Source organism: Passer domesticus, chromosome 1, assembly GCF_036417665.1.
Source record: "Passer domesticus isolate bPasDom1 chromosome 1, bPasDom1.hap1, whole genome shotgun sequence".
NCBI classification, from domain to species: domain Eukaryota; kingdom Metazoa; phylum Chordata; class Aves; order Passeriformes; family Passeridae; genus Passer; species Passer domesticus.
The window spans coordinates 12,160,257-12,169,497 of NC_087474.1; the positions used below are offsets into that span (position 1 = coordinate 12,160,257).

General features: G+C 36.3%; 1 long non-coding RNA gene across 1 annotated transcript; it reads right to left on the minus strand.

Moving 5' to 3' along the window:
- Positions 1-843: 843 nt before the first annotated feature.
- Positions 844-6,434, minus strand: LOC135287074 (uncharacterized). Its single transcript, XR_010350969.1, has 3 exons — positions 6,305-6,434; positions 4,245-4,336; positions 844-989 (listed from the first exon to the last, which is right to left on the minus strand). It is a non-coding gene; the product is annotated as an uncharacterized LOC135287074 (long non-coding RNA).
- Between the last annotated feature and the right edge of the window lie 2,807 nt (positions 6,435-9,241).

The window sequence follows — 9,241 nt, forward strand, 5'->3', positions numbered from 1 at the left end:
TCTGGGATCTTCCTAACTCACTCTGTTACACAGACAAAGTTGTCACAGGCTTAAAGTTGTTAATATAATATCATATTAAACTGAAAATTGAGACATATAAAGATATATAGATACTCATCCCACATGCCTGGTCCTCTTGTCTAAAAGTATCAACTTCAAAAACTTTAATTTCAGAGAAAGTCTCAAGCATGGTCTGCTTTTCTGTGTTGCTTAGGAAATTTAGGCTTACACTTCAACTGGGAAAAAGAAAGAGAGGGAAAAGTAACATTATATATCCGCCATGGGTTGCATATTGTCAGTTTCCCTGGAGGTTTAGGAACCCAGTCTTTTGCCCTATAAAAGCTTCCTATGGTTGTTTCGCTCAGAGCAGAGTTTCTCATCAAGTATTACAAATTAATTGCTTCAATAACTCTTCAGCTCAGCTCCAATTCCTACAGACTCAGTTTTCCCTAATGCCTGCTGTATTCCTGGATTTCCTGAGTCTTTTCTAAAGCCAGGTCTGCACAATATTTGTAGGTGCAGTCTGTGCTAGCTCCTTTTCCTGGTGTCCCATCATGCTGCCCCAGGAACCTGCTGTTACGTGACTCAGTTTTCATCACAGTGGGTAGGGGAGAACAGAGGGCTGCAAAGGGCACATGGAGTGCTTAGGGAAAGAGTACAGAAAAGATACAGTACTGGACTAATACTTTGTGATGTGCCTGTAGCATTTTCCAACCAGAGGTTTAGACAATTCCTCTGCTAAAAACTGAACAGGCCAATTATATATAGTAGAATGTATATATATATATATATATACACATATAGATATATATATATCTATATATATATACTTGTGTGTCTGTATTTGTGTGCATGTCCATGTGTGCACACATATATATGCATAAAAACCTCAAAATCCACTCATATTTTTGTCTCCATAAAACTTTGAGTGAAAAGTTCCAGGTATTGTTTTGCTGCTTTTTGCTACATGGTAATTTTCAGCTCTTGTCCTGCAAAAAAAAAAAAAGGTATAAAATTATTCTCCCTCTCCTTCTCTGATTGTAATTTTCTACCCTTCTTTCATATTCCTACTGTTTTTATTTCAATGTCTCTTATCTGAAATAAAAGGTCTTAATTTATTTAGTAAATGTTCACACAGAGATCTGTTTCACATTTGTTGCCATACTTCTTGCTCTTCTGCCTAAATATTCTTGCTGGGTTTTTGTCAGGGGGGATATCAAAACTTTTGGCAGTGTATAATATGTGAGTTCCCCCCTGATTTACAAAAAAAGAAAAACCCATACATCTGTGTTCTGATCTTCTGGTCTCTGCCTCCTCCTTGACAGCATGAAATCATCACAAAACCAGCATGCTGAAGAGGACCTGCTCAGAGCTAGCTGGTAGGAAATGCTCTGAGCAAGGAGATACAACCACTAAATCCCACTCTTTTCTGGGATTTCACAAACTCCCGATCAGAAGTAAAAAAAATCTTCTTATGAGGAGCTCTCCATGACATCATATATAAAATACTGCATTGTACACAGAGCACTCACTGGGTCTGGGAGCACTCTGGTCCAATTTCTCCCTTCCTGCTGTTGCTGGTTCCAAGCCATCCTCCTCAGCTCCTCCCAAGTGACACCTGGACTGGTGGGGAAAGCACCCAACCATCCTCAAGGGTCCTGGGGCACATTTTGTAAGTTTTTTGTAAGCTTTAAAGGAAGGGATAGAAAGTGTTTAGAGCAGTAATAGGTCACTCTTCAAAAGGAAGAAACCCGGATTTAAATCCACACAATTCAGGAACTGAACTGAGGCTTTCTGCATGCTGGTCAAAAGCTCCAAATTGTGACCTGCTATACAAAGGGGAAATAGTGTTTATACTTTCCATTTTTGTTAAAAGAGGGGGCAGGGGCATCAGAAGTTATTCTTTACTCTTAAGTTCCCCATGTAAAAGCTTAATTTTTGCAAATTTTTATGAATGAACATGAACAATTGTACACTATGCAGTGACTCTTTCAAGAACAGAAAAACAAGACATTCTTTCCTATTTTTCCTGGCATACACAGGCTTCAGAACTCGGTTCTAACCCAGTATTGCAGCATAAAAGTAGGGAAGTTTTGGCCAACAAGTTGCAGAATCTAGCAACAGGGAAAGACAGGAAATTTTTTTGCCTTTCTTTTTCCCTTGCTTTGTTAGTAAATTTTTCCTCTAGATATTGGAAATTAACAGAGCAAAAGGAAAGGTGGGCTTGAATTCAGAAGAACTGAAGCTTTGATCTTAAAAAGTTAAAAGTCAGAGCACAGAGAGTACACATATCACTAGGTCAGGGGAAGTGATGTCACACTCATAATGAGCAGCAACAATGCTTCTGAAAGAAACAACTTCAAAAAATGCCCCCAGATATTACATCAAGGGGTATGTTTGCATGTTAACTGCCTCCAAGCAATCTTTTATATTAAACTACTTTATGTGCAAGACTTCCAGATCGTTTACAGGACAAGTGCTTAGGAAAGTAGGGGCTTTCCAAGCGCCTGAAAAGATTGTCTGACTGATTGTCTGTCTACAGGTTTTCTTTTAAAGCTATTTTAAGTGTATGATCCCATCCCAGCTATTTAACTCAGGAGCCTGCCAATCACACACTGCCTAATTGAACTCTCGGATACTGTAGGATTGCAAGCCACAAAGCATATGAACAAAAATGTGAAGAAAGGGTTTTCTGCTGTTATTTCATTCTTCAAACCCAATTTGAAAAGGTCAAACTTCAGATTGCAAAAGCCCATTGAGACCCAGGGACTAAACTGGGACAATCAAAAAAAATAAAAAGCTAATTTTTTTTCTTCCATTTTTGAAAAGCAAGAGGAGGTCTTTAATACTAGTTACTTGCTGGGGCTGATAGCAAGGTCTTAGGGTGGGGAAAGGACAATGAAAACTGCAAAAGGGAGACATGAGTCAGTTTTTTACTGCTGAGCTGCTAAATGATGACTGACTGACTGTATGACATCCCCTTCAGAGACACTTGTAATCCTGCTTTGTCTTGTTTGATTTTTTTTCTTCAAAGAGAAAATATGGGAAAACAAACATAATTAGGGTCTAAATAAAGGAAAATATTTCTGGAATACATTCTACAAAAGGCTAGAAATAAACTGTATTTCACAACGGTTGAACTGTGGTTCTGAGCCAAAGCCCCCTGAGGTTAAGTGAAAACCTCCTTGATTTCAACATGTCAGAACCTAAACCTCAGTGTTTTACGGAAATGATAGTGGCAGTATTTATCTTGGCATGTATTAAACAAATTTAACCTACTTGTTTAATCAGCATACAAATGTGTTATCATTGTTTCCATGTTTATTGATTGACTGCATAAACATTTGTGACCTCAACTGGCTTAAACCTTAGGACTCCACCAACTGCAGTGGAGTAGTGAGAGTTAATGTCAGCAGAGAGATCTGAACAATAGAGAATATGGGACTTTACACAGTCATGGCCATCCATGCTCTTAAATGAAATATGACTCAGTGAGCTCATAATATTGGCTGAGGAGGAGTTACTCTAAGGAAGGAAAAGCATCTGACCACATATGCTCATGTAGCAGGTGGTTTGCAATTGTGATCACCCCCAAATGGTGTCAGCAGTATGTCTTTGATATTTCATTTCTTAATTCTATTGACTTTTTTTGCAGGATTTATTCCATCCTGTGAGCATTAGTGACTGTCAGGCTGCACACATTACATAGCTGTCTACTTGATGTTTTACTTCTAGTGATTTTTTTTTGTTTTCACCTGAGGCACTTCAGTCATGTAACTTCAGCAATCAATTTTGGCCCAAAGCAGCACGGGCCTCAGTCACAGAGAAGCAAGTATTTGCATGCAAGCTTGCTATTAAAGCACCAGGGAGAAGAGTCAGTACACAAAAGCTTAAGAAGTTAGAATCTGAGTTGAATCATCACACAGTCAGCTAAATTACTAGCCCTGTAATTAGCCTTTTTGGAGGTCTCTTAATTGTTAATCCCTTTGCTGGTTATAATTGCTTTATTGAATCTAAATTAATCCAATTTTCTAAGAAATAATCATGCAATTCTAATGGCTACATAAAATTAAAAATATGGAAAGTACTTTGAGAACTAATTTAGATGAGACTCTATTGAAAAAATTAGTCTTGGCAATGTTATTTTTTGCAGGTTTTTTGTTGGAACATTGGGTTGCAAGGATGAGAGGGGTTAATATTTCATTTACACAGTGTATGCAAAGTAGTTGTATTTAAAAATTCACTGGATTGGGAGTATCCACTGCATATGGAGAGTGAGTCAGTGCCAAATCAGAACTGGATCCACGCCAAGGAAAGAGAGCCAGGGGTTAGACATCTGTAAAGTGTTGGATGGGATGAAGACAAAGGTAAAACACTTTGCTTCATTACACATCCAGGCTATTTCCTAGCCACTCATGTAAATCAAATATTCCAGACCAAAACTACTATATCTAAACATGGACATTTGCATATTTTTCAGTACACTGAAATTTTATTTGGTCCCATAAGGATTGATTTAAGCTGAACATATACCACTGAAATAGCCAAGGTCTTATCTGACCCAGTCTGGGATAGAAAAAAATTATATCTTCCAGGTGTCTGGGACTTCCAACACTACCAGGAATTACCTCATTATCCCACAGCACTATTCTTTATCCCTCATCAGATAAAGAGTATGGGGGGAAGGACATGGAAACATGAGAAGAACAGATAAAAGGAAACTAGGGAGAAGAAAAACATGTTGAGTCTTAATTGAGTTTGGAGAGGAAGCAGGAGGAGAAAAAGATAGCTGGCTGGTTTATGGTTTTTTTCTCTTTAGTGATCTATGTTTGCAGTAGATTGAAATGTGCTCTTGTTGTTAATATATATTTTATTCATTGTTTATCAAGTGTGAAGTCAAGGATGAACAAGCTTAAGTAATGGGTAAAGTACGATGCTTCTTTAGAGCAAATCTCATGAGGAAATATGTTGTAAAGCCCAGTGAGCATGTTGATATTTTCCAAGCAGTTACACCTCGTTCTACCCTGAGCCTCAGCTCAAGGAATAAGTTGGTTTAGCATGTTACAATAAACATTTAAATGTATTAAATTTTATATAATCCTTAATATGCATAACGTGAAATCTTGATGCCCAGTGCTTCACCAGGAAATTGGTGCTGACTGAGCACAAGAAAAGAAATTGAGGCTAAATTTGGAAAGAGAAAGGGGAAAGGAAGAACAGAGCTAGATACACAAACCAATGGAAATAAAATCTTCTTTCTCTTTCTCCATTCACATATAAAAGTAGGGAAAGGTGGCCAGGTTTGGAGAGGTAGCAGTAGAGAACCAGCACAATGAATAGAGATCACTGGTAACATGCCTCCAAGATTTCATAAATTATTATAATTATTGAACCAAATGTTGCATTGTGATTCCTGTTTGTGGACTATTTCATTGCCTTTAAGATAATTTCTATAGATTCTATGTTTACGTGCACATTGAAAATTCCATATTCATGTGTACAGATACGTATCATCTTTTATAAAAGCTACTTTGTGGAGAGTTGAGGCTCCAGCAGGCTCCTGCAGTATGTGTGAGTATTTAGAATACCATCACAATTAGCCCTGATAAAAATGAAGTGAGGGTTTGAAACTAGCCCAATATACCTAAATGTCCAGTTTGCCCATTGAAAGCAAGCATGTAATAAAATGTTATCTTTAAAACACAGCTCTCTATCTCTTACACACAGCTGAAAAACAGCCATTTCAGCAATGAAGCTTGACAGCTGCTCAGAAGAATTCTGTGTCTTTATACACTGTTCTCTTCACTTGGTTATGATGCCATCAGTAACTCTGTGCTTATGGAACTTTTAACTAAACATATTTTAACCTCTGCACAGAGGAGGATTTTACAACACACAGCTATCAAATGATCCATTGTTATTAGATGCTTTTTTTCTCCCCATGATCACAAATTTCATAATTCTATAGAAAAAATATCTGTGTCATCTGCAGGTATGTCTCAAAGTCCACACATGTATTTAATGTTATTAATGTGTTTAGGCAAATTGTTTTAGTCCTTCTTCATGTTTCATAGAGAAAGGAAAGAAAACCACAAACAACCTACGGAATCAATAAGTTACCTATAGACAACTTCAGGTACATAGCAATATTTTTTTATATTGTATTTAGTATTACTTTACAGGGAACCAAAATTAAACACATTAAAAGAGAAACCATCAGCATGCTTCTTATATTTTACTACAAAATACCAGCCTTCATGTCTCATTTGCTTTTTTAAACTGCAAGCATTTCATGCTTTCTTACCTTTTGCTTTACTTGAGGAGACGATCCTGCACTAGGTACAGCAGGATCTGTACAATGCCAGTTATCTCTGTCCAGAGGACATGCAGTGTGTTCTAGAACACCACCCTAGCCTGATCATGCATTCCTCAATGATCCAATATCCAGGAAAGACACATGAAAAGATACATAATCAAATGAAATACAGAAGCAGCACAAATTACTAAATACCAATATAAAAGGGCGGCAGAAATTCATAGCAAAAATATTTCTGTGATCTCAGGAGTATGTCTGTGACAGAATTTGAAAGAGAAAAAAAAATCATGAAAAGAAGACTCTTTTAAAGCACTTTATTAACAGAAACAAAGGTAATAGTTAACAAGAACATACAGTTAATTACTAGCAAATAGGCTAAACTGTTGACTCAGACAGGGTTACAGGAGTGCAGTTATACCTTTTATTAAACTGACTAGTTTAATATGAAAAAACAAAATGTCTTCAGGAACACAAACCCCATTACAGAGGCAGATGCTTGTCCATTTTCCAACTGTATCAATTAGGTTAATGGGAGAGATTGTTTTTTCTCCACAGCTGTTCCTTGCTTATACTCTTAGGCTATCATACCTACAATATTATCACTTTATCTTGAAAGTGCTCAATTATCTTTTTCCTTTAACCTTTGCTTAAAAGATCAGTTTTAATTTCATAGCCAACCTGATTAAAATCATTAATAGAAGAGTGAAAATCAAGCTTTAAAAAAAATAAACAGTAGACTCTACATAGATAATGTAGTTGTTCTCAAGCTGGTTTGGTCTGTTGCAATTCAGTTCTGAGAACACTGAAAAATTTTATTAGCCATAAGCAATTGTCTTTAGCAACTTGAGGGACACAGATCCAGAAGTCTAGAAAGGGCAAACAATTTTAAAATGTCAAAAAGGATAAGAGAGCTTAACTTCAATTACCAGAAGAATAGCAGAACAAATAATGAAAAGGTCTATTTGTGAGAATCATGAATATAAACAGGATGCAAGAGACAAATGAATTTCTAATAAATAAATCATTTAAGAGCAAATTTATTCTCTCTACAGTAGATAACAAGCTTTATGGACAGAAGGGACAAAACACTGTCATGCATCTGGATTTTGGCTTTTGACATCTCACAGGACATTTGCATAGACAAGCAGATTTGAGGTAGGTAATTTGGGAAATCCCATTCACAGAATTATTTACCAATAGTTATTATTGATTCATTTTTAAATGAGCAAGATGCATCAGGTTCTGCAAGAATCTGGATGACATGTTCACCATTGAACTGGCAGATGATTTAAAATGCATTTTGCATTTTAAAATTACACTAAAAATACTTCAAACCCATCAGAGTGCAGAATGTACATTTTAAATTATCTTGGTGCACAGCAGAAATCTGAATGCAGCTAAGCAATTAAGTGAATTCACATGTACCTATACAAGTAAAATTACCTGCACAAATATAAAAAGGAGAATGACTAACCAAACACAGTGCAGAAAATAATCTGGCAATTAGAATGGATCACAAAGAAGCAATACCACTGTACAATTGCCTAAGAAGTAATCATGCTGTGTTAGATAAAAGTAGCACATTTTATGTTAAACACACAAAATATTCCTTCCTTTCTACTCAGAGCTGGTAATTCTTTACCTGGATCCCTGTGACCAGTGCAGGTCAATACAACACATGAACCAGATGGAGAAAGTCCTAGAACCCAAAATAAGAATGAATTTAAATGAACTTTTGTAGCATAACACTGTGTAAGAACTGAGGTTGCAAAGCTTAATCCAGGAGGGGAAAGACAAAGAGGAGGTTTGATAGCAGTTCTCAAATTTTCAGAAAGACTTTTTGTGAAAGCAGGCAATGAATTGTTTTCAATACTCTCTGGAAAACAGGAAAGATTGAAATAAGGGGGAATTAGGTTAGAGGTGAGAGAAATAATACAGTGTGAAAGGCCAACTAAGCAATGAGTAATAGACTCACGGAGATTTTTCCTGATTGCTAGAAATTTTAAGGAGGAGCAAGCCAAACAACAGTGAGGGCTGGTTTTCTGTATCATTCCTCTTTTGGAGCACACTTTTGATTTTAGTTAATTTCATAAATATTGCACAAAAAGCATTATTATCAAACAGTATGCAACTTTCTACTCTTCCTCTATTGTATAGATTGTGGTGCTAAACATATATCTCTATTAAGAGCATTATAATGTAAGCTGAATATGAAAAGTGAAAGTAAAATGAATGCCTTAAACAAGGAATCAAAATCTCTTTAATTAGGCAGCATGCTAATGACTATAGCAGAGGAATTGAAACTGGAGATATACAGGTTTTTCACAGATTTTTCACAGTAGACCACTGCTTTCCTTCCAAATATTTAATGGATCGAAAAATATTAAAGTTTAGTTAGTAATTACACCCACAAAATCGAATGCCTTTGTGAGTAGTCCTTATTGCATTGACTTCTAAGGTTACTGCATGCTCAATAGTTGTCTGTTTCTTCATATTAAAAAGTAAATAAAATAAAATCAGTTTCTCTATCCTGTAGCTCTGACATGTCCATTATTTCAGAAATATGGATTCTTATCACTTTCTTTCCCATTTGGAACTTTTCAGTAGGTCATTAGTTATGCAACATTGCGGATGATACTTACATCATACCAGCATGATTATCAACTAACCTAAAGGTTTGATATATGTATCAGTATACCATACAGAGGCAAATCCTTTAAGCAGTCTGGATGACACTCCTCTACATTTCTCAGATGAAATAATGAAAATTACACCTTGGGCCATTAAGAGGGAAGGTGGTCCCCATCCTGTCTGACATAACTGGATTCAAATATTCTCTACTTTGTTGTAGCCTCCAAGCCTTTGTGCCTTCTTACCTTAATATTTCTGAGAGAAATAACATATGAATGCTTAATTAAGCCTGTG